Raw genomic sequence first — 25,754 nt, forward strand, 5'->3', positions numbered from 1 at the left:
GAGGGGATGGAAAAAGATATTCCATGCAAATGGAAATCAAAAGAAAGCTAGAGTAGCAATTCTCATATCAGACAAAATAGACTTTAAAACAAAGACTATTACAAGAGACAAAGAAGCATGCTACATAATGATCAAGGGATCAAGCCGAGAAGAAGATATAACAATTGTAAATATTTATGCACCCAACATAGGAGTACCTCAATACATAAGGCAAATGCTAACAGCCATAGAAGGGGAAATTGACAGTAACACAATCATAGTAGGGGACTTTAACACCCCACTTTCACCAATGGACAGATCATCCAAAATGAAAATAAATAAGGAAACACAAGCTTTAAATGATACATTAAACAAGACGGACTTAATTGATATTTATAAGACATTCCATCCAAAAACAACAGAATACACTTTCTTCTCAAGTGCTCATGGAACATTCTCCAGGATAGATCATATCTTGGGTCACAAATCAAGCCTTGGTAAATTTAAGAAAATTGAAATCGTACCAAGTATCTTTTCCAACCACAACGCTATGAGACCAGATATCAATTACAGGAAAAAACCTGTAAAAAATAAAAACACGTGGAGACTAAACAATACACTACTTAATAACCAAGAGATCACTGAAGAAATCAAAGAGGAAATCAAAATATACCTAGAAACAAATGACAATGAAAACACAATGACCCAAAACCTATGGGATGCAGCAAAAGAAGTTCTAAGACAGAAGGTTATAGCAATACAATCCTACCTAAAGAAACAAGAAACATCTCAAATAGACAACCTAAATTTACACCTAAAGCAATTAGAGAAAGAAGAACAAAAAAAAACCCCCAAAGTTAGCAGAAGGGAAGAAATCATAAAGATCAGATCACAAATAAATGAAAAAGAAATGAAGGAAACAATAACAAAGATCAATAAAACTAAAAGCTGGTTCTTGGAGAAGATAAACAAAATTGAGAAACCATTAGCCAGACTCATCAAGAAAAAAAGGGAGAAGACTCAAATCAATAGAATTAGAAATGAAATAGGAGAAGTAACAACTGACACTGCAGAAATACAAAGGATCATGAGAGATTACTACAAGCAACTCTATGCCAATAAAATGGACAACCTGGAAGAAATGGACAAATTCTTAGAAAAGCACAACCTTCTGAGACTGAACCAGGAAGAAATAGAAAATATGAACAGACCAATCACAAGCACTGAAATTGAGACTGTGATTAAAAATCTTCCAACAAACAAAAGTCTAGGAGCAGATGGCTTCACAGGCAAATTCTATCAAACATTTAGAGAAGAGCTAACACCTATCCTTCTCAAACTCTTCCAAAATATAGCAGAGGGAAGAACACTCCCAAACTCATTCTATGAAGCCACCATCACCCTGATACCAAACCAGAGAAAGACGTCACAAAGTACAAAAACTACAGGCTAATATCACCGATGAACATAGATGCAAAAATCTTCAACAAAATACTAGCAAACAGAATCCAACAGCACATTAAAAGGATCATACACCATGATCAAGTGGGGTTTATCCCAGGAATGCAAGCATTCTTCAATATATGCAAATCAATCAATAATACACCATGTTAACAAATTGAAGGAGAAAAACCATATAATCATCTCAATAGATGCAGAGAAAGCTTTTGACAAAATTCAACACCCATTTATGATAAAAACCCTCCAGAAAGTAGGCATAGAGGGAACTTACCTCAACATAATAAAGGCCATATATGACAAACCCACAACCAACATCATCCTCAATGGTGAAAAACTGAAACCATTTCCACTAAGATCAGGAACAAGAGAAGGTTGCCCACTCTCACCACTATTATTCAACATTGTTTTGGAAGTTTTAGACACAGAAATCAGAGAAGAAAAAGAAATAAAAGGAATCCAAATCGGAAAAGAAGTAAAGCTGTCACTGTTTGTAGATGACATGATACTATACATAGAGAATCCTGAAGATGCTACCAGAAAATGACTAGAGCTAATCAATGAATTTGGTAAAGTAGCAGGATACAAAATTAATGCACAGAAATCTCTTGCATTCCTATACACTAATGATGAAAAATCTGAAAGTGAAATTAAGAAAACAATCCCATTTATCATTGAAACAAAAAGAATAAAATACCTAGGAATAAACCTACCTAAGGAGACAAAATACCTGTATGCAGAAAATTATAAGACACTGATGAAAGGAATTAAAGATGATACAAACAGATGGAGAGATATACCATATCCTTGGATTGGAAGAATCAACATTGTGAAAATGACTATACTACCCAAAGCAATCTACAGATTCAGTGCAATCCCTATCAAACTACCATGGGCATTTTTCACAGAACTAGAACAGAAAATTTCACAATTTGTATGGAAACTCAAAAGACCCCGAATAACCAAAGCAATCTTGAGAAAGAAAAACGGAGCTGGAGGAATCAGGCTCCCTGACTTTAGACTATACTACAAAGATACAGTATCAAGACAGTATGGTACTGGCACAAAAACAGAACTATAGATCAATGGAACAGGATAGAAAGCCCAGAGATAAACCCACGCATATACGGTCACCTTATCTTTGATTAAAGAGGCAAGAGTATACAATGGAGAAAAGACAGCCTCTTCAATAAGTGGTGCTGGGAAAACTGGACAGCTACATGTAAAAGAATGAAATTAGAACACTCCCTAACACCATACACAAAAATAAACTCAAAATGGATTAAAGACCTAAATGTACGGCCAGACACTATCAAACTCTTAGAGGAAAACATAGGCAGAACACTCTATGACATACATCACAGCAAGATCCTTTTTGACCCACCTCCTAGAGAAATGGAAATAAAAACAAAAATAAACAAATGGGACCTAATGAAACTCAAAAGCTTTTGCACAGCAAAGGAAACCATAAACAAGACAAAAAGACAACCCTCAGAATGGGAGAAAATATTTGCACATGAAGCAACTGACAAAGGATTAATCTCCAAAATTTACAAGCACTCATGCAGCTCAATATCAAAAAAACAAAAAACCCAATCCAAAAATGGACAGAAGACCTAAATAGACATTTCTCCAAAGAAGATATACAGATTGTCAACAAACACATGAAAGAATGCTCAACATCATTAATCATTAGACAAATGCAAATCAAAACTACAATGAGATATCATCTCACACCAGTCAGAATGGCTATCATCAAAAAATCTACAAACAATAAATGCTGGAGAGGGTGTGGAGAAAAGGGAACCCTCCTGCACTGTTGGTGGGAATGTAAATTGATATAGCCACTATGGAGAACAGTACGGAGGTTCCTTAAAAAACTAAAAGTAGAACTACCATACGACCCAGCAATCCCACTACTGGGCATATACCCTGAGAAAACCATAATTCAAAAAGAGTCATGTACCACCATGTTCATTGCAGCTCTATTTACAATAGCCAGGACATGGAAGCAACCTAAGTGTCCATCGACAGATGAATGGATAAAGAAGATGTGGCACACATATACAATGGAATATTCCTCAGCCATAAAAAGAAACGAAATTGAGTTATTTTTTGTAAGGTGGATGGACCTAGAGTCTGTCATACAGAGTGAAGTAAGTCAGAAAGAGAAAAACAAATACCGTATGCTAACACATATATATGGAATCTAAAACAAAAAACAAAAAACAAAAAAGGTCATGAAGAACCTAGGGGCAAAACGTGAATAAAGACACAGACCTACTAGAGAATGGACTTGAGGACACTGGGAGGGGGAAGGGTAAGCTGGGACAAAGTGTGAGAGTGGCATGGACATATATACACTACCAAATGTAAAATAGATAGCTAGTGGGAAGCAGTCGCATAGCACCGGGAGTTCAGCTCGGTGCTTTGTGACCAGCTAGAAGGGTGGGATAGGGAGGGTGGGAGGGAGGGAGCCACAAGAGGGAAGAGATATGGGGATATACGTATAAGTACAGCTGATTCACTTTGTTATAAAGCAGAAACTAACACACCATTGTAAAGCAGTTATACTCCAATAAAAATGTAAAAAAAAAAAAAAAAGAAATGAACGCAACTATACTGTGTTAGGGCAGGATGAATAAAGACCTTATATTGATTTTTTTAATTCTAGGGAAACAGAGAAACTACATAAGATTTAATGCGCACCATGATACTTTTACTCTGTAATTACTATTTCAGAACACTAATGGGAAGAGAATGAGTTTAGCCAAATCCCTGAGCACATTTGAGTTGGAGCAGCTAACCAGGAGAGCCAAGTTACCTTCTCTACGAATCTCCCTGGTTCTCTAACCAAGTCAGAGCTGCACAGAGCGTATGGTGGTATCTGGCTAATGGTTAAGAGCTTTAGAATTAGATAAGTTGGGTTCAAACCTCAGCTCTGCAACTTGCTAGTTACGTGACCATGGGCAAGTTACTTAATATCCCTGAGGCTATTTCCTCATTTGTAAAGTGAAGTTCAGAAGCTCGACTTCCCAGCATTGCTTTACAGTTTAAATGAGATCATGTACATATGTGCTTAGCAGAGTGTCTGGCACAAGTAAATTCCCAATAAATGGTTGACGGTATCAGTAATATTATCAATATCAAAATAGCGTAAGAATGAAGGAAAATGCTACTTCTTGGTGCTGCAAAGATCCAGGCCATTTTGCTGGATCAGCTACCTGTCCCGCTGGGAGGTGGGAAAAGGAGCCATGAGGCCAATAAAAACCATCTATCACTTTCCTTTTCCAAGCCAGCCGTAGTAATTTTTCAGCCACCGAAATAATAGAGAAGTTGTTCAATCTGCTGATAATTTGATTCTAATTAGAACCTCCATCCACAATGCTGGAATTGCAAGGGGGGAAAAAAAGCAGAAATGAAACAGCAATTAACCTTTGGTTCTGAGCTTTATTTGCTCCTACCCAGCATGGGTCAGTTGCCATAGAGATTGTACCTACGTGAGCTGCAGATGTGACCAAAGCCGCCTGGAGCCTCTGAACCAGCCTCCTCTCAGTGTGGCTTCAGGATAATTAAAAATCTGCTAAAAGAGAATTGAAAGTTGATCTGAAACTCTAATCTAAAACTGACTTGAATGGAAGTGGAAGGGGAAGGGGGACGGGGAGGTAGACATGGAGTAGGGAAAAAAATTAAAGAACACACATTAATTTGCCTGACTTGTAATTGAAAAAGCCGGTTTCTTTCATACACAACTTTCCAGAGTCTGTCCTTGGCTAAGGATAGACTGAGATGATGAGTAGGAGGAGATGACGGTGTGGAAAATTGTCGCTTCTATTAGAAGGGGACCTCTTAGCTTCGGGTTGTGATCAAGCCTCCCTTAGCCAGGGAAGCTAAAGGGCAGAAGAGCTTAGCTACAGTTAGTCTCTAGAAAAGTGGGTGGGCATGAGGGAACCAAGCAAAGCCAACGAGTGGCATGCAGATTTCTTGGTCTAGGCCAAACCCGAAATAGCATGAGAAAAGCTGTCTGGACCATGACTTCTAGTGTGAAAAAAAGAGAGTCCAACAAGCCCAGTCCCTGGAATCTCACCTCCCTTCAGGAAGTCCATTCACCATTTGCCCAGTGGATTCTTTCATAGCCAGGTTAAGCTTGGACTACATCTGTCTCCACTACCCAGCTAGATACAGGCTGTTTTCATACCTTTTGACTCAGCACTCACAAAATCAAGGTCAGGCAGATAATTAAGTTATTTTCCCCTCCAAATCTAAGAGCTGTTAATTACCCAACACAGTGCTAATCACTATTAGGGAACAAACTAGCGTCTGACTTAAGTGGATTCTAATTAAAACTTGAGTACTATCTTCTACAGCAGTGACTTTGAAAGTTACTTTTTTTCATACACACAAGATATTTGCTATCCATATAGGAGGCAACATTGCCTGGGGAATTCCGTAAATGCCCCTTCCTTGGTGAAGCCTTCCCTGACCAGAGCCCCCAATCATTCTTGACGACATCATCCTGTTAACGAATAAGTTCTTCATAGAATTTATTACTTGCTGGAATAATCTTGTTTATTTGTTTGCTAATATTTGCTAAAAGCTTATTAAGAGCAGGGAACTTGGTGCCTTATGTTTACCTGTATTTTCATTGCCTAGAACAGTGTCTGGACAGAGCAAATATTCTATATGCATTTGTTGACTGAATAAAGGAATGTTTCCATAGGCTTACTCAGTTTATGTGCAACTTACAGCAAATCAATTATCATTTCCCCCTCTTTCTTTCCCTCTCTAGAAAGTATTTCAGAATGTGTAAGAGTGACAGAATTATCGAACTATTCATTCTTTGTTTCAACAAATATTTATTGCATGTTTACTACATGTCAGGTACTGTGCTAGGTGCTGGCAATAAAATGCTAAAGAAGTTAGACAGGGCCCCGGCCTCATGGCACTTCCATTATACTAGTGAGAATAGCTGCTGTACATTGATATACCAATCAAAAGTAAGATTTAGTTGTTAGGAATGGTGATCATTGCTATGGGGGAAACCTAGAAGTGATGCGATAGAAAATGACCCAGGGCAGGAAGTGTGGAAGGAATTTCAGCTCAGGCGGTCAGGGAAGGCCTTTCCCATAAAGTAACATTTGAGATTCCATGAAGAGCTGGGATAAAGGAATTTGAGGCAGAGGGAACAGAAAACACAAACTCCCTGAGGTAAGAAAGAGTTCAGCACTCTCTAGAACGCAAGGGTGGTGGTCCAGGGAGAGAGAAAGAGAAGTCAGCAGAGAAGTGCATTCATTTACTGCAGGGTCTTGAGGCTCGGGGAAGGGCTTTGCATTTTATTTTTAGTACGATGGAAGGCGCCAGCAGATTTAAACAGAAGAATGACACGATCTGATCTACATGTTAAGAAAATTACTCTGGCAGCTGGGTGGAGAATGAAAGGAAGGGCAAGACTTGATGTGACAGAGCAGTAAGGGGGTTGCTGCAGTCAGATGACGGCTCATGCTTTGTCCTTGGCTGGTTACAAAGGCAAAAAAGAAAACTAGAGATAACCTCATTTCGTTCTGATATATATTATTATGACGTTTTAAAATAAATCACTTGCAAATCTGAGTTCTTCCTTACAGTAACAAAGTGAATCATACTTATTAGGACATACAAGCCTGCTGTGACATAATGACTGCCAAAAAGTTGCTCTGGAGAAATTTACCCTGGTGGGGCAGGCCAAGAAGAGACCTAGGAAGCCTGGGGTTTACACACATGCACTTTTGGTCCTGTAGGTATGACTGCTTTGCCGGCCTCTCCTAGCCTGTTACTGGATTTGTCATCTCTTGCCACTGCACATAGCCTGGGGCCTGACCCCAGCAATGCCACTGGATCAGGTCCCTTCAGGGCAGAGTCCATGGCTCCTGGGTTAGTTAGCACCCTGACTCCGCTGTCAGAACTCTCAAATGATCAATATTTCCCAACAGTGGTCATTGCAGGACACTCACTGGTGACCCACTATCTGGGAACTCAGTCACATTGAGACAGAGGTAGGGGTAGACAGTGTTTCACCATCAAAACTGTTTGCTTCCTAAGATTGCCCAATCCAGCCATTCTCAACTTCGTGGCACAGCTGTAATCACCAGTAGCTTTTTAAAAACTAAGGTTGCGGAGATAAGAATCTCTGTGTGTAGAGTTCAGAGACCATTAGGCTTTTAAATCTCTCCAAGGGATGCTAATGGCAGCCAGGGTTGAGAACCACAGGCCCTAACCCAGCTGTCTTACCTGCCACAGCTTACCTTGTTTAGGACCCTGTGGGACCTCCTGCCTCCCAATCCGCACTCTTATGTTGGGCTTTGACAAAGGAATACATACCTTCCAGCAGACTCTAAGCGCTTTCGTTTAATTGGTGCTTACCAGATGCCCGGCAAGGTCATCAATACGTTGCCAATGTTGCTTCATTTTACCCTCATAGCCACCCTCTGAAATAACAGTATCAAGAGAGGCTGAGAAAACTCTGGCTCAAAAAAGTTATGTAAGATACCCAAGGTCCCAAGGCTAATAGGTCAGTGTCTACACCCAGGTCTTCTGACTCCACAGCCCATGTTCTTCATCGCTAAGCAGTTGTAACACTGTCCCTTAGAAAAACAAAGGTTTCAACCCCAGTCCTGCCCTTTACAAGCTGCGTGACTTGGGGTGAGTTATTTAACTTCTCTGAATCCCAGGTCCCTCTCTGTAAAGAGTCTTTTGCCCACCCCAGATCTCCCCTCCCCCATACTTTTTCCACTAAGAGTTATTAGATCTCAAAAGCATTGCATCTCTCTGCTACCTGCCTTGGCCATCTTACAATGGGACACTTCAAATATTAGCCAGAGACCCTCAGCACGTAGCATAGATTTTGGACCAAAGTAAGCAGTCAATGTCCATTGAATTGAACAGTATGGCCTCCCAGCGGGATATGTCACATAATTTGGGAATTTGGGTTGGGCTCTGGTATTCAGCCAACACCCCCCGCCCCTGACAAGAGCCACATTGACCCTTATTGATCTCTCCTATTAGGCGACTGAGGGCACTCAGTGGAAAACTGCAAAGGGCAAGTTGTCTGTGTGACCCCAGTGACTCATTTAAGAGGACTGACTATATTTGCATAACTTTGCATATGTTATGCATCAATCTATGATATACTTATTCAAGGCAAAGAAGTTGCAGATGCACAACACCAAAGATAAGAGTGATTTCCCACAACATGCAATGCAAGTGTTTGTTAGAAAACCATGCAATTCTACAGCCCTCCTCCCCATCACAACCAAAGTTGGGGAGTCCATACTATCAAAAGATGACCCTTGTCAGCGTGAGAAGGAGGGGAAGCCAAGGTCAGAGTTGAAGATCAAAAATCAAGAAACTTAATCAGCATCCCGTGTCCCTACTCCTACTCTTTTAGTACTATGAAACCTGAAGGCTAGAGGAGAAGATACAGGGCTCACTTTTGCACTCCAAACCCCTTGCAAAATACCAGGATTATATTTGCAGCTTGAGGATCCTTGAATTAAAGAAAATCAACCATCCCTTCAATCCCAGAAAGGATTTTTCTTTAAAAGATCTTTGTGAAATGGCAAGTGCTTAATATAATAATAATAATAATTTCATAGTATTGGTTCTTGTCTTTGTTCATTTGTTCATTCAACAAATATTCGTTGAGCATGCACTGAGTACCCTATCCCCTTCACTGTGCTACTGGAGTTACAGGGGAGAATATGATGAGATCCTTATTGATACAGAACTCACAATCCAAAGAGACAAAAAGCAACAATACACCACATGAACTTGAGCAGCTTCGTTCATTAAGCCTCAGTTTCTTTATCTGAAAAACGGAGAATAAAATGTCATTTTTCCATGGTTGTTGTAATAGAATATAACAGTCTCAGTGTGGTTTCTAACACATCGTAGGTACTCAATGAATGACAATCATCATCAAAATTATTATTGCTCTAAGGGAATATCATGAAGGTACTATGGAATCACAGAGGAGGGTATACCTAACTCTGGCAACTATTCAGTGGGGGAATAAAGGCATCATGTCACCAAGTCAGCACCATACTTCAGAGTTTTACAACATCACTGCCTATGTACCACTTAGCAACTCCCAAATGCCTATTAACTTGTCATTTGGACACCTCATCTCAGAGCTCTGTGTCTCTTTCAGTCCACAGTGACATCTGACGTCTAGCTCTTCACTTTCCTGATGGACCTGAGGGGTCTGCTGAGGAGAAAAATAGAGAGAAATTGAGGGCACGTAACCACTAAAATTAATTACTCACAAACATTAGAATCCAGACACCCACTGCAGTCATGAAATACTGATAAAGATTTGCTGAAAGCCATTTATATTACATTACTTTTATAATAACATTTAACTTTTAAGCATTAAATATTTAGTGTTCCTCCTTGTCATTTGCAAATAAGCTCCCAGCTGTTTCATAGCTGGAGGAATCTATGCCCATCCTGTCTTGAGGGCCTACAGGGCTGAACATCAGACCAGCAGCTTTGAGAGTTGAGACCAGCAGATGTCAGTGACTCAACATCAGCCAACTCTCATTCATTCAACAAAAACTTACTGAAACCCCTGTTGTTCCAGACAGCTGCTTATAAAGATATACAAAGCATGATCCCTGAACTCAAAAACTAGCAAGATAGATACAAAAATTCAATAATTACAAAGTGTTGCCTTCATTTCCTCCACTTTCAATGCCAAAAAAATTACTTACGTTCATAGGAGAATTGAGATTTGGCAGGGCAGAGGGTGCCTGTTTAAGGCAAGAGGATTAGCATGGGCAAAGACAGGGAGGTGAGAAAGAGCAAGATGCATTTCAAAAACTACTAAGTAATTTTGTTGGCAATGAGACAGGAGGATACCCATCCCTTGCCATGTGTACAGGCTTTGTTTCCAACTGAAAATCCCTTTGAACCACTCCCAACCTGTATTTGGAACAGCCCTGCTGGGTCCTCTTGAATTTTTAAGATAATATCATTGGCATTCTGTATTATGTGGATAACCTAATAAATGTAAAAATAGACCCAAAATGTATGATGGTTAAACATAAAAGAAGTTTACATGCTGTTTACATAACAGTATAGGGAGGTAAATGGATTGTCAGGTGGGGATGGGGAGGTGGGTTAAGGTTCTGCTCCACACAGTCATTCAGGGAACTACGCTGACACAGACTGCCTTCTTTCACAGGTAGGTTCCATCACCCACCAAAGAAAATCTTCATGGCAACTAGCCACTAGGAGAAGAGAAATTGGAAATGATGCACATTACTTGTGCTCATCTTCCATTGGTCAGAACTCAGTCACATGGGTGCATCTACCTGCAAGGGAGGTTGGGAAATGTAGTCTGTCAGTGTGCTCAAGAAGAGAGGAGCACAGGTCAAGATGGCAAACGAGGAGGACGTGGAATTCACATCTCCACACAACTAGGGCACCTATCAGGCACCAGTGGGGGACCACGGATACCTAACGGGATCGGAGGAACCCCCAGAAACTGGGTAGGACATGGGGCATGGGAGGGAGTGAAGGGGGAGGAGAAGTGAAGGTGGGACAGGACTGGCATCACTGAGGGGTGGCTGGGGGAGCGGAAGGGATCCCAAGCCCGAAGGGGGAAATTGGGGAACCATTGGGAGGGCAGAGGATCAAAAGGGAGCATCACCAGGTTTCCCCTGTCCCCTTGGACCCCCAGGAACCTGTTGAGATCCCGGGCCTGAACCTCTGCCCACCTAGGCCGTCTCCAGCTACGTGGGTCCTGAGGGAGTGGGAGGAAGGGAAGGTAGAGCAAAAGTAAAGACCGGACCTCTGGGACCAGCATCCCTGAGGGGTGGCTGGGGGAGGGAAGGAGTTCCTACACCCAGTGGGACCCACCCATGGTTAGGGGTCCAGCAGTGACGGGGGAGACCCTGGAGGAGACAGTTGGGGAGGGACACAAAGGAACGGAAGGGAACGGGGCCAGTGCTTTCCCTGTCCACTTAGGCACTGAGAAGCCTGTTGGGCTCCCAGGCCTAATCCTCTGCCCTCAGAGCCTCCCTCCTGCAGCGCAGAACACAAGCCCCGCCCCTACACCCCCACCCAGGGCCCCACCTCTACACTCGGAGACCCCCTCCAATGAGCTGAGCCTAAACACCACCCACAAACCCTCACTCAGGGCCCTACCTCCAAACTCTGGAATCCCACACTCCAGAGGCCCTCCTTTCCGCATGCTGCCTCTCTCCTTCTGCGCAGGTGCTAAGCAGAGGCCCTGCCACACGCTTGAATGTCACCCTGCCTAGGCTTCACCCCATGCTCAAACACTACCCCCTCACCCTCCTAGGTCCTGCCCCACCCTAAACCCCACCCCTGCCTAAGTGCCATCACCACCTAACTCCACCCCCATAGCCAAGACGTTTTTTTTTCTTTTTTCCTCTTTTAGATTGGGGTTCTCTTTTACCTTGTTAATTCATTGTTGTTGATTCTTCTATATTTTTATTTTGCTTAATAAATGTTTTATTTTTCTAATTTTATTTTATTCTTTATACTTTGTTATTGCTCTCTTCTTTTGGCTTGTTCCACCACCACCACCCCCCCTTTTTTTTTTCTGTTGTGGTTTTATTTTACCTTGTTGCAGTTGTTTCAATTAGAGTTTTATTTTTCCTAATATATTTTATCTTTCTAATTTTATTTTTTTTTTATTCTTTGATATTGTACTTCTCCTTTCTTTCTTTCTTTCTTTTTCTTTTTCTTTTTTTTTAACCATGCCACAAAGCTTCCAAGATCTTGGTTCCCAGGCCAGAGGTCAGGCCTGAGCTCCTGTGGTGGGAGCTCTGAGTACAAACCGCTGGACTAACAGAGAACCTCAGATCCCAGGGAATATTAACCAGAGTGAGGTCTCCTGGAGGTCCTCATCTCAGCACCAAGACCTGGCTCTATCCAACTGCCTGCAAACTCCAGTGCTGGACGTCTCAGGTCAAACAACCAGTAAGACAGGAACACAGCACCACCCATCAAAAAGAGAAAAAAAAAAAAATTGAAACAACAAAAAAATATGTTACAAACAAAGGACCAAGGTAAAAACCTACAAGACTAAATAAATGAAGATGAAATAGGCAACCTAACTGAAAAAGAATTCAGAGTAATTGTAGTAAAAATGATCCAAAATCTCAGAAATAGAATGGAGAAAATACAAGAAACATTTAACAAGGATCTAGAAGAACTAAAGAGCAAACAAACAGTGATGAACAACACAATAACTAAAATTAAAAATACTCTAGACGGAATCAATAGCAGAATAACTGACACAGAAGAACAGATAAATTAGCTGGAAGATAAAATGATGGAAATAACTACCGCAGAGCAGAATTAAAAAAAAAGAATGAAAAGAATTGAGGGCAGTCTCAGAGACCTCTGGGACAACATTAAAAGCACCAACATTCAAATTATAGGGGTCGCAGAAGAATAAGAGAAAAAGAAAGGGTCTGAGAAAATATTTAAAGAGATTATAGTCAAAAACTTCCCTAACATGGGAAGGGAAATAGTCAATCAACTCCAGGAAGCACAGAGAGTACCATACATGATAAACGCAAAGAGAAACACACCGAGACACATATGAATGAAACTATCAAAAATTAAATACAAAGAAAAAATATAAAAGGCAGCAAGGGAAAAGCAACAAATAACATAAAAGGGAATCCCCATGAGGATAACAGCTGATTTTTCAGCAGAAACTCTGCAAGCCAGAAGGGAGTGGCAGGACATATTGAAAGTGAAGAAAGGGAAAAACCTACAGCCAAGATTACTCTACCCAGCAAGGATCTCATTCAGATCTGATGGAGAAATTAAACCTTTACAGACAAGCAAAAGCTAAGAGAATTCAGCACCACCAAACCAGCTTTACAACAAATGCTAAAGGAACTTCTCTAGGCAGGAAACACAAGAGAAAGAAAAGACCTACAAAAACAAACCCAAAACAGTTAAGAAAATTGTAATAGGAACATACATATTGATAATTACCTTCAATGTAAATGGATTAAATGCTCCAACCAAAAGACATCGACTGGCTGAATGGATACAAAAACAAGACCCATACATATGCTGTCTACAAGAGATCGACTTCCCAGCTAGGGACACATACAGACTGAAAGTGAAGGGATGGAGAAATATATTCCATGCAAATGGAAATCAAAAGAAAGCTAGAGTAGCAGTCCTCATATCAGAAAAAGTAGACTCTGAAACAAAGACTATTACAAGAGAAAAAGAAGGACACTACATAATGATCAAGGGATCAATCCAAGAAGAAGATATAACAATTGTAAATATTTATGCACGCAACATAGGAGCACCTCAGTACATAAGGCAAAGGCTAACAGCCATAAAAGGGGAAATCAATAGCAACACAATAATAGCAGGGGACTTTAACACCCCACTTTCACCAATGGACAGATCATCCAAGATGAAAATAAATAAGGAAACACAATCTTTAAATGACACATTAAACATGATGGACTTAATTGGTATTTATAGGACATTCCATCCAAAAACAACAGAATACACTTTCTTCTCAAGTGTTCATGGAATGTTCTCCAGGATAGACCATATTTTGGGTGACAAATCAAGCTTTGATAAATGTAAGAAAACTGACATCATATCAAGTATTTTTTCCAACCACAACACTATGAGACTAGTTATCAATTACAGGAAAAAAACTGTAAAAAATATAAACACATGGAGGCTAAACAATATGCTACTAAATAACCAAGAGATCACTGAAGAAATCGAAGAGTAAATCAAAAAATACCTAGAAACAAATGACAATGAAAACAAAACAACCCAAAACCTATGGGATGAAGCAAAAGCAGTTCTAAGAGGGAAGTTTAGAGCAATAAAATCCTACCTCAAGAAACAAGAAAAATCTCAAATAAACAACCTAACATCACACCTAAAGCAGTTAGAGAAAGAAGAAGAAAAAACCCCCCAAAGTTAGCAGAAGGAAAGATAGCATAAAGATCAGATCAGAAATAAATGGAAAAGAAATGAAGGAAACAATAACAAAGACCAAAAAAACTAAAAGCTGGTTCTTTGAGAAGATACACAAAATTGATAAACCATTAGCCAGACTCATCAAGATAAAAAGGGAGAAAACTCAAATCAACAGAATTACAAATGAAAAAGGAGAAGTAACAACTGACACTGCAGAAATACAAAGAATCCTGAGAGATTACTACAAGCAACTCTATGCCAATAAAATGGACAACCTGGAAGAAATGGACAAATTCTTAGAAAAGCACAACCTTCTGAGACTGAACCAGGAAGAAATAGAAAATATAAACAGACCAAACACAAGCACTGAAATTGAAACTGTGATTAAAAATCTTCCAACAAACAAAAGCCCAGGACCAGATGGCTTCACAGGTAAATTCTATCAAACATTTAGAGAAGAGTTAAAACCTATCCTATTCAAACGCTTCCAAAATATAGCAGAGGGTGGAACACCCCCAAACTCTTTCTACGAGGCCACCATCACCCTGATACCTAAACCAGACAAAGATGTCACAAAAAAAGAAAACTACGGACCAATATCACTGATGAACGTAGATGCAAAAATCCTCAGCAAAATACTAGCAAACAGAATCCAACAGCACATTAAAAGGATCATACACAATGATCAAGTGGGGCTTATCCCAGGAATGAAAGCATTCTTCAATATATGCAAATCAATCAATAATACACCATATTAACAAATTGAAGGAGAAAAACCATATGATCATCTCAATAGATGCAGAGAAAGCTTTTGACAAAATTCAACACCCATTTATGATAAAAACCCTCCAGAAAGTAGGCATAGAGGGAACTTACCTCAACATAATAAAGGCCATATATGACAAACCCACAGCCAACATCATCCTCAATGGTGAAAAACTGAAACCATTTCCACTAAGATCAGGAACAAGACAAGGTTGCCCACTCTCACCGTTATTATTCAACATAGTTTTGGAAATTTTAGCCACAGAAATCAGAGAAGAAAAAGAAATAAAAGGAATCCAAATCGGAAAAGAAGAGGTAAAACTGTCTCTGTTTGCAGATGACATGATACTATACATAGAGAATCCTAAAGATGCTACCAGAAAACGACTAGAGCTAATCAATGAATTGGTAGAGTAGCAGGATACAAAATTAATGCACAGAAATCTCTTGTATTCCTATACACTAATGACAAAAAATCTGAAAGAGATGTTAAGGAAACACTCCTATTTACCATTGCAACAAGAAGAATAAAATACCTAGGAATAAACCTACCTCAGGAGACAAAAGAACTGTATGCAGAAAACTATAAGACACTGATGAAAGAAATTAAAGATGATACAAACAGATGGAGAGATATACCATGTTCTTGGATTGGAAGAATCAATATTGTGAAAATAACTATACTACCCAAAGCAATCTACAGATTCAATGCAATACTTATCAAACTACCACTGGCATTTTTCACAGAACTAGAACAAAAAATTTCACAATTTTTATGGAAACACAAAAGATCCTGAATAGCCAAAGCAATCTTGAGAAAGAAAAACGGAGCTGGAGGAATGAGACTCCCTGACTTCAGAATATACTACAAAGCTACAGTAATCAAGACAGTATGGTACTGGCACAAAAACAGAAATATATATCCATGGAACAGGATAGAAATCCCAGAGGTAAACCCATGCACCTATGGTCACCTTATCTTTGATAAAGGAGGCAAGAGTATACAATGAAGGAAAGACTGCCTCTTCAATCAGTGGTGCTGGGAAAACTGGACAGTTACATGGAAAAGAATGAAATGAGAACACTCCCTAACACCATACATGAAAACAACTCAAAATGGATTAAAGACCTAAATGTAAGGCCAGACACTATAAAACTCTTAGAGGAAACATAGACCCACCTCCTAGAGAAATGGAAATAAAAACAAAAGTAAACAAATGGGACCTAATGAAACTTAAAAGCTTTTGCACAGCAAAGGAAACCATAAACAAGATGAAAAGACAACCCTCAGAATGGGAGAAAATATTTGCAAATGAAGCAACTGACAAAGGATTAATCTCCAAAATATACAAGCAGCTCATGCAGCTCAATATCAAAAAAACAAACAACCCAATCCAAAAATGGACAGAAGACCTAAATAGACATTTCTCCAAAGAAGCTATACAGACTGCCAACAAACACATGAAAGGATGCTCAACATCACTAATCATTAGAGAAATGCAAGTCAAAACTACAGTGAGGTATTACTTCACACCAGTCAGAATGGCCATCATCAAAATATCTACAAACAATAAATGCTGGAGAGGGTGTGGAGAAAAGGGAACCCTCTTGCTCTGTTGGTGGGGATGTAAATTGATACAGCCACTATGGAGAACAGTATGGAGGTTCCTTACAAATCTAAAAATAGAACTACCATATGACCCAGCAATCCCACTACTGGGCATATACCCTGAGAAAACCATAATTCAAAAAGAGTCATGTACCACGATGTTCATTGCAGCTCTATTTACAATAGCCAGGACATGGAAGCAACCTAAGTGTCCATCGACAGATGAATGGATAAAGATGTGGCACATATATACAATGGAATATTACTCAGCCTTAAAAAGAAACAAAATTGAGTTATTTGTAGTGAGGTGGATGGGCCTAGAGTCTGTCATACAGAGTGAAGTAAGTCAGAAAGAGAAAAACAAATACCGTATGTTAACACATATCTGTGGAATCTAAAAAAAAAAAAAAAAAAAGGTTCTGAAGAACCTAGGGGCAGGACAGGAATAAAGACGCAGATGTAGAGAATGGACTTGAGGACACAGGGACGGGGAAGGGTAAGCTGGGATGAAGTGAGAAAGTAACACTGGCATATATACACCACCAAATGTAAAATAGATAGCTAGTGGGAAGCAGCTGCATAGCACTGGGTAATCAGCTCGGTGCTTTGCAACCACATAGAGGGGTGGGATAAGGAAGGTGGGAGGGAGATGCAAGAGGGAGGGGATATGAGGATATATGTATGCATACAGCTGATTCACTTTGTTATACAGCAGAAACTAACACAACCTTGTAAAACAATTATACTCGAATAAAGATGTTCAAGGAACAAAGAAAAGAAAAAAAAATCCATTGCATTTTTTAAAGAGGATTCATGGAACAATCAGCCTATCATGGGCAATAGCAAACTTAAAGCAGCAAGGGCAAGAACACAGGTAGACCTGATCAACCCTGGCACCTTCTCTGGGCCTCAGGTTCCTTGTTCCCAGAACAGAGATAAACACTGACATACAATTATATGAACTAATATGTATAAAATACTTATCGCAGTGCCTGGCACACAGTAGGTGCTCAGCACGTGTGGCAGAGCTGGTAGTAGTTTGCAGTTTGTCACTATTCATGGGTAAGAGATTATCCTACGCTGTATGGAAAACAAGTAAATGCCAGGTTCTAGCCAGTGGGAGGGAATTAGCCATCAATTCAGTTCACGCTCTCCTCCACCTCAGCACTTGCTCCTGGTGGCCCCCACTCCTCCTGCCTGGGAACTCTTAGCCCTTGATAAGAGACCAAACTTCCAGTCCCTGCCCTGAGAGTGCTCCTGTTCAGCCTTTAACTGCAGCCCAGACAAACCACTGGGATCGTTCTGCCTGTCACCGCATAGAAAATCCCAACCCTCCTACGCTGATGACATTGTACCCACCACTGGGTGCCCAAATATGCGCTGACTGGAAGGAGGTCTGATTGCCCAGCAAATCCATTTGTTCCTTGTTTTAGAGTGATCAATCATTTACTCACATTTCAGTGAAATGGCCTGAAACGGGTAAGGAAAAAAGAACCCAGAGCTTGGGCACAGGAGATGAGAGGCAGTCTCAGCAATGGCACTGAGCAGGCAGCCAAGTCAAGAACAGCAAAGCCTCAGGGGCTCTGGGCTTCTCAGCCAGGAGTCGAGGGGCTGCCGTGTGCTTGAGTCTCAGCAGGGATCTGCTGCTGCATTTCCTGCTAAGCTTCAGCTGCAGTCACTCACTGCCCCCGTACTTAGAGCCTTTTCAGTTCAAGCTCATTCCTGGAGTCCCTCCCTCAGCTTCTGGAGCAGCAGCCCTGAGAGCTCGTTTTCAGGCAGCTCTTCTTCAGCAACCACCAATAAATATGTGCCCCAAAACTTTCACCCATTCAGATTCTCTGACCCAGCAATTCTACCTTCAGTAATCCATCCTAATGAAATAATCCTGAATATGAAAATAGCCTCATACACAAAGATGCTCACCAGCAATACTATGACAAAACAGCAGAAATAACCTATGTAATTGGTTGGAATATCATCACCCGTCCAACAGTAAGAAAATTGTTTAAATTAGAGGATGAAACATCAAGACATTGAAATACATGTTTATCATGAATTTATGATAAAGGAAAGTGAGCAGACTATTATGTTGCAAGAGGAGTAAGAAACAATAGTAGTATGAGTACCAGTTCTGTAAAAAAATTAATAAATAAATAAGCAGAACCATGGTTATACAAGATATTATCCTAGGGTGAAGCTGGGTGAAAAGTACACAGAAACTATAACCATTTTTGCAACTTCTGGTAAGTCTTACAACTATTTCAAAACTAAAATTATGTCTCAAAGAAAGAGAAGCAATTGTGCGTGAGGAGGCAGCATAGAATAATGACTAATAGCACACACTTTAGAAAACTAAGTGTAGGGGATCAGTTATGGAAGGGAGTTTAAATCTAATCTGCTTTTTCCATTTAATCTCTGCTCATAACAAAGCTCCCTTAAGAATTCTTTCTGACACTCCCCCCTTTCCTTGCTTCTGACCATCCTATCACTAGAGGCTTTTTAGCACAGTACTCCAGAAACCGCAGCTGACACATGAAGTTGATCTCTCATAACTGTAATCATCAGAACAGTAGTAACATTTATTCATCATTTACCACTGTGGGCCAAGCACTGTGCTACATATTTTACAATGATGGGTCTTCACCATGACTTTCAAAGGCAAGTATTAATAATTCCATTTTAAAGATGAGAAAACAAGACTGAGAGGTCAATGACTTGTCCTGCTTATCATAGCTGATGAGTAACCCAGGCAGAATTTAAAACAGAGCCATTTAACTTCAAATCCCAGGCTCCTTCCTACACAAAGTATTTATCAATTATTTAATTTTTTTAAAGTCTCTTTATCTAATGTAACAGCAGATGCCTCTTTAGGGCTTCAGTTGCTCATCTGTCAAAGGGAGCTGTTGGACTGAATAAGGGCTCAATGTGAGACACAAGGATTCCCAGGCAACTTCAGCTCGCTGTCTCCCGGAAACGTTTCCCCCACCGGGCAATGGTCTCCAAGTTCAGTGATACCCAATCGCTCAGAGAGCTTTGAATCCCACGGCTGGGACCCAGAACTTCTGATTTCCCTAGCCTGGGATGGGCTTAACCGTCGGTGTTGCAGCCAGGACTGAGAACCACTCACCTGACATGTTGACCTTCCTCCTGCTCCAATTCTTATCCCATCCCATGACGCCTACAATTCCCCTAGTCTGCCTTTCCAAATCATGCTTCTCACTGGAACCAGAATGATCTTTCTGAAACAGATATGACACAGCACTCCCTGTTTATACAACTTCACTAACTCCCCAGAGGTTACCAGGTAGAGTCCTTAAGATTCTCACGGGACCTTTCCCAACCTGGCCCCAGACCACCCTTCCAGCATCTTCTGCAGCCACTCCAAACCAGCACCCACCCCCCCCACAACTGAGCACTTGATATTTCCCAACATTCTATGCACCACCACACCACTCAGCCCAGCTCACCCTGTTTCCCCTCATCGGGAAGGCCCTCCCAACCCCCCATACCTACTCTACCTGTTCAGTCAGCCTTCACATCCATTGCCCCTGTCCTGCCCTGCTTTCGCCTTCACACCTCCCTGCATCTTCCAAGGATTCTTTCCTCATTCCCTCAGGCAGAGCTTAGAATTCTGTCGTCCATGTTCCTATGTGTCTCATAGGCAGCTACCAAAGCCCAGACCACGCTGAATTATTAAGAGTACCAGTTTTGCTCGCTTCTCCTCTGCGACTGTGAGTTCCTTGAAAGCAGTGCCATGCTCACTGCTGCACCCCTACAGTAGAGTATGAGTCTAAAATAGCCCGTCAGTATTTGTTGAATAATGATTGAATGAATGAATGGACAGAATCAAAGAACAAGCAAACGCTGCACTCAGGTTTCGCCGAGAAAGACCCAAACACCTTCCACACAGCTTCTTCCTCAGCCCAGCAAGGTCTCCTGGCTGACAGCCACTTGCACTGAAATCAAATAGGACAGAGCAGCAGCGAGAAGTGAAGAAAAAGTAGCCAAAGCCAGGACTTCTCCTCATGGCTGAAATCAGCATTCTTATACCGGCAGCCCATACGCTAAACAAGCCCACAGAAGCATTTTGTTTGACTCAGAAAGTGTTTTAAAAATTGGGAAATTCCACCCAAAATCCAGCTCTACACTTACTCCTAGACTATCAGAGAATCAGACAACCCTCAACCTGCATTCCCACCAGGCTACAATGACTGGGGCTGGGTAACTTCTGAGAAAGCCATAGTCCCTACCCGTCCCTATTGTCTTCACCCAGCTCACCACTCTGGATGTTTCCTGCCTGGCCCCCGCAGGCATTTGAGTTTGCAACCACCGGTTTAAACAACCTGCTCAGTTTAAGGAGTTAAAATGCCTGTGTATGCTCCCTCCAAGAATAAGAGGAAGGATCTTTTCAGCTCCATTTCTCTCCAGGCTAGGGAGTTTAATAAAACCCAGCAGACACTGCATGGATTTAGCCCTGAGAATGCCAGGGGCCAGGGCTGAGAAAGGAGACCAAGGTGGGGGAGGAGTGGGCCGCATGTGACACAAAGAGGCTATCTGGAAGCGTGACCCTCTGCTCCACTGGGCTGAGATAAGCTTCTCAGCGGGACTGTTTATGGGAGGTGAAGAAGGAGCTGGACACACATGGAGGAAACGGTCAGGCAGGAATTCCCAAGCAGGTCTGCTGGACTAGCAACTTCTCGTGAAGCTTTAGCTCCACTCACTGGCTGGCTGTAAATTAAGCTCCAGAAAATCAGCAAAGCTCAGCAAAGCCTTCAGGCAGCCCCAAGGCACTGCTTGGAAGAGAAGCTTCATTCAGTTCATGCTTTCACAGAGCCCTTTGATGGGAGTAACAACTTGTGTTAGGAAGAGGGTCCGCAAAAGAAGGGGGTTAATATCCCCCCACTCCCGACCACTCCTCGCCAGTGGTCCAGGTCACACTTTGCCTCCTCATCGTCTTTCTCCTGCTTTGAGGCTCCACCATCTAGGCGAGAAGGCAGCTCACTTCTTTTAAGTACCCACTACTCTTAGGCTCACAGGCAGACCCGGGTTTGAAGCTTATCTGATTTCAGATGCCCTTTTTTAGAAAAAAGCTATAAAATTATGAACACAAAGTAGACTCAGTGCCTTGAAAGGGCAAGTTCCTAGTTAATCCCCCTCTGGTCAGGGGTTTTCCATATGCTATCTCAGAAAACAGAGGCTGGGCTCTTCTTCACCTAGCTGGCAGAGAACCAGCTAGGAGAATAACCTCTCTTTGCCTCAGTTTTCTGAGAAATGGGATAACACTAGAGCTCACTCAAACTGTTGTTGGGAGGACTGAGGTAATACATGTAGATGGTATTTGCTTAATAAATGTGAGCTATTACTGTTACCTCATTTACCCTCACAACAGCCCTGTAAAGCAACCATTATTCTCTCGATTTTAGGTGAGAGCGGGAAATCTCCCTCCTCCCCACCTGCTGCAGACTGCACCCAAGCCTGCCTTTGCTGGGTGGAATCCCAGAGTGCCTGGACCTTCTTTTATCTCCTCTACTGCAACCAGGACTGACTAACTGTCTTCTGCTCTGTGACGGATGAGTTAGCTCACCTGACCACCCAACCCAACCCTTCTGAGAATAAGCTGTGATGTGTTCATAGGTGATAAGGTATAGCAGGTAACTAACTCCACTTTGGTAGACATTTCAGCAGGAGTCTTTCAAAAAGAAAGATTTACCCAAGAGATGGAATTGTCAGGGACCCAGGGATGGGTCCCTGAGAGGTACATGAATCAGAAAGGAAGCCATGGTAGCATGGAAGAGCATCCACTTGAAGTCTGATGACCTGCTAACCTTGTGACCTGTTCAAATCAGTTTACTTCTCATTTGTAAAATAGGAAGAATAAAAATAACATAGGACTATTGTGTAGCACAAATGAGGCTAATGTATATGAAAACGCTTTGGTTGCAGTAACGATAAAAAATAAAAATAATTTTTAAATATTTATAATTGTTTTAATTTTTTTAATAAAAAATAAGTGTACCAGAGTTCCCTGGCAGTCCAGTGATTAGGACTCTGCACTTCCACTGCAGGGGGCGCAGGTTAGATCCCTGGTCAAGGAACTAAGATCCCACATGCCGCACGGCGTGGCCAAAAAAATAAATAATAAATAACTACACCACTCAACAGTTTTCTGAGTAGTTACTTCATGCCAGACAATGAGTGCTTCATATACATTAAGATTCACATTTAATGTGCCCAACTGCTCTCTTAAATACTATTATTTTGTCCTTTTTCAGATAAGGAAACTGACTGAGGCTAGGGAGGCTTTGACCAGTCTTAGGTAGAGGAGCCAGTAATAAGTTTTGCATTTTAGAGAAATTACTCTGTGTGACTGAATTAGTAAATGAATAAACAAATGAACGTTACCAAAGCCCATCTACCTAGGCTTTTCTTTTCTGCAAGCTAGGTGAATGTACTTTCCCACCCTCTCATATAATAATAAAAATAGGTAATTATATTACCTAATGGACAGTAGATTTTTACCACAAGAGGGATGTAAGTCAATTAACATTTTTGAGGGATTTCTATGTGCTATATGCTTTCAATTTATTATCATGCAAGTCTCATTACCCCCATTTTATAGATGAGGAAACTGAGGCTAAGAGATGACAAGCAATTTTCTTCAAACCACAAAGACATCAGGAAGGAGAAGTCTGTATTCAAACTCAGGCCTGTCTGACAACAAAGCCCATACTCTTTCCTCTACTCTATAGCCTACATTCTATGAATATAAATATTTATTTTCTTTGATCAAAGACTATCATTTTCAAAGAGAAGCCAATTGCATAAATAGTCTAGCCATGTTTCAATACATGAGTTTTCCAAAGAAAACCAACATATTTTAACATACACTATTATCTCAGCATCCATACTAATTAAAAAAAGAAACTTGTCCATCATGTAAAGTTTCTTACTTAGAAAATAGAGCATACCTCATTAATAAGTGGTGCACATAAAAAGAGTGGGTTTTTTTCCATTGACAATGGTTAACTGTAATTTCTATTTCCAAACCTGTGTATATTTGTTTTGCAATGTTTCCCAAGGATTCTAAAATCTTTGAAGAATTCTAATAACTCCTTGATAAATGCTTTATTGCAATGTTAAAAAAAAAAAAAAAGAATATATAGCATAAATGATTCAAGTGAGGGTGCAACTGAACTGGAAAAATTACCCCAAAGGATACTGCTGAATGCTGACAGGACTGCAGCCTCTGAGACTTCTCTAAAAAATGTTTGTTTTGATGCTCACATTTCTTAAAAGCACGTAATCAAGGAGAATAAAAATAAAACCTTATCCTCATTAGTAGGGGATAGTGGGAAAAGTCTTAAATCTGGAGACAAAAAAAAAATGAGTTCAAGCTCTTAATTACTGGGTAATGTGGGTCAAGACAGTGATCTTTTTTTAAGTGAAGTATAGTTGATTTGCAATATTATGGTAGTTTCAGGTGTACTGCATAGCAATTCAGTATTTTTGCAGATTATACTCCATTATAGGTTATTACAAGATAATGGCTATAATTCCCTGTGCTATTCAGTATAACCTTGTTGCTTATCTATTTTACACACTGTATCTGTTAATCCTATACCCCTAATTTGTCTCTCGTTCCCTCTCCCCTTTGGTAACCACAAGTTTGTCTCCTATATCTGTGAGAGACAGTGATCTTTCTTGAATCTCAGTTTGCTCACATGTAAATTGGGAATAATAATACTTACATCACAGAAGGCAACGTGAAGGCTGTTTGAAAAGCATAACCCCCTATTCTATAAGAATTATCAATCCTTAACACCTTAGAGAAAAACAGTTTAAGAGTTCAGAATAGTTTCTTGTTCCTAAGAGTATGTGCATTTTAAATGAGAGAGCTTGGAGAAGATAGTGTTAAGAAATAGACCACATACTGATTTTATGTTATCTCATGAAAGGGCAGTATTTGGGGGTTGTTCCAGCACCCTTTACATCCTATTAGAGAGATTGACTCCTGAGCAAGATAGCACCTCTTTAAGTATATGCAGGTTCACCATGTACAGTTATCCAGCCAGGGTATTTGCCTAAGAGCTAGGGGTGCCATTCACATAAACTGTAGCAACCGGCACTTCTTGGGGTTGGACAGGGCACAACCTGTATAACCGTTGACCACAGATCCGGTTGGGGGTTGCTAGATCAAAATGGGTTTTCCCAATGAATTCTCAAATGGGAAGATGCCATTGTTAGAGTGGGGAATAAAGATCAGCTACTAACACGCTTGGTGTGAACCTCTTTTCTAAAGACCAGCACAGAAAGCTATCTGCTTCCATGCAGGGTTAGGTAAGAATCCAGTTTTCTCATTTTGTGCATGATGTAAATAATTATTGACTTCACAGGGCTGTTGTAAAAATCAAGTGGCATCAAGACAGGGCAAGAACTGCCCCTGTCTATCGCTATACCTATGCCTTATCTGAGGTAAAGGACTGCCTTAGTAAGCTAAGGAAGCTCACACAGGGACCTACTGAGGCTTGGATTTAGGTTTCGAATGTTAATAAACAGACGATCTGCCTGGAAATGCAATCTCCCTTCATCTCTACATTCAAAGAAAGTGTCACTGCGATGAAACAGAAGTGTGGCATCACCAAGGCTGTGGCTCTCAACCTTTCTGTAGATCAGGATACCTTGGGAGCTTTAAAAAAAATACATCAATGATGGAGTTTCTCCACCAAGAGACTCTGATTTAATTGGTTTGGGAATAGTGCCAGGTATCCAGAAGACCATGCTTACAAGCCAATGGCACAAATGTCACCAGCTTACGAAGGAGACTTCTGTGAGACACTAGAAAGAGCCAGAAGGAGTCCGAAGACCTGATATCTAGTCCTGCCACTTTGATCTTGTGCAAGTCACATGTCTTCTCTGTGAAGCTCTTAGCACATTTTTGACGTAAAAGTTCTGAACCCCT

Source organism: Balaenoptera musculus, chromosome 8 (genome assembly GCF_009873245.2).
Source record: "Balaenoptera musculus isolate JJ_BM4_2016_0621 chromosome 8, mBalMus1.pri.v3, whole genome shotgun sequence".
Lineage (NCBI taxonomy): Eukaryota > Metazoa > Chordata > Mammalia > Artiodactyla > Balaenopteridae > Balaenoptera > Balaenoptera musculus.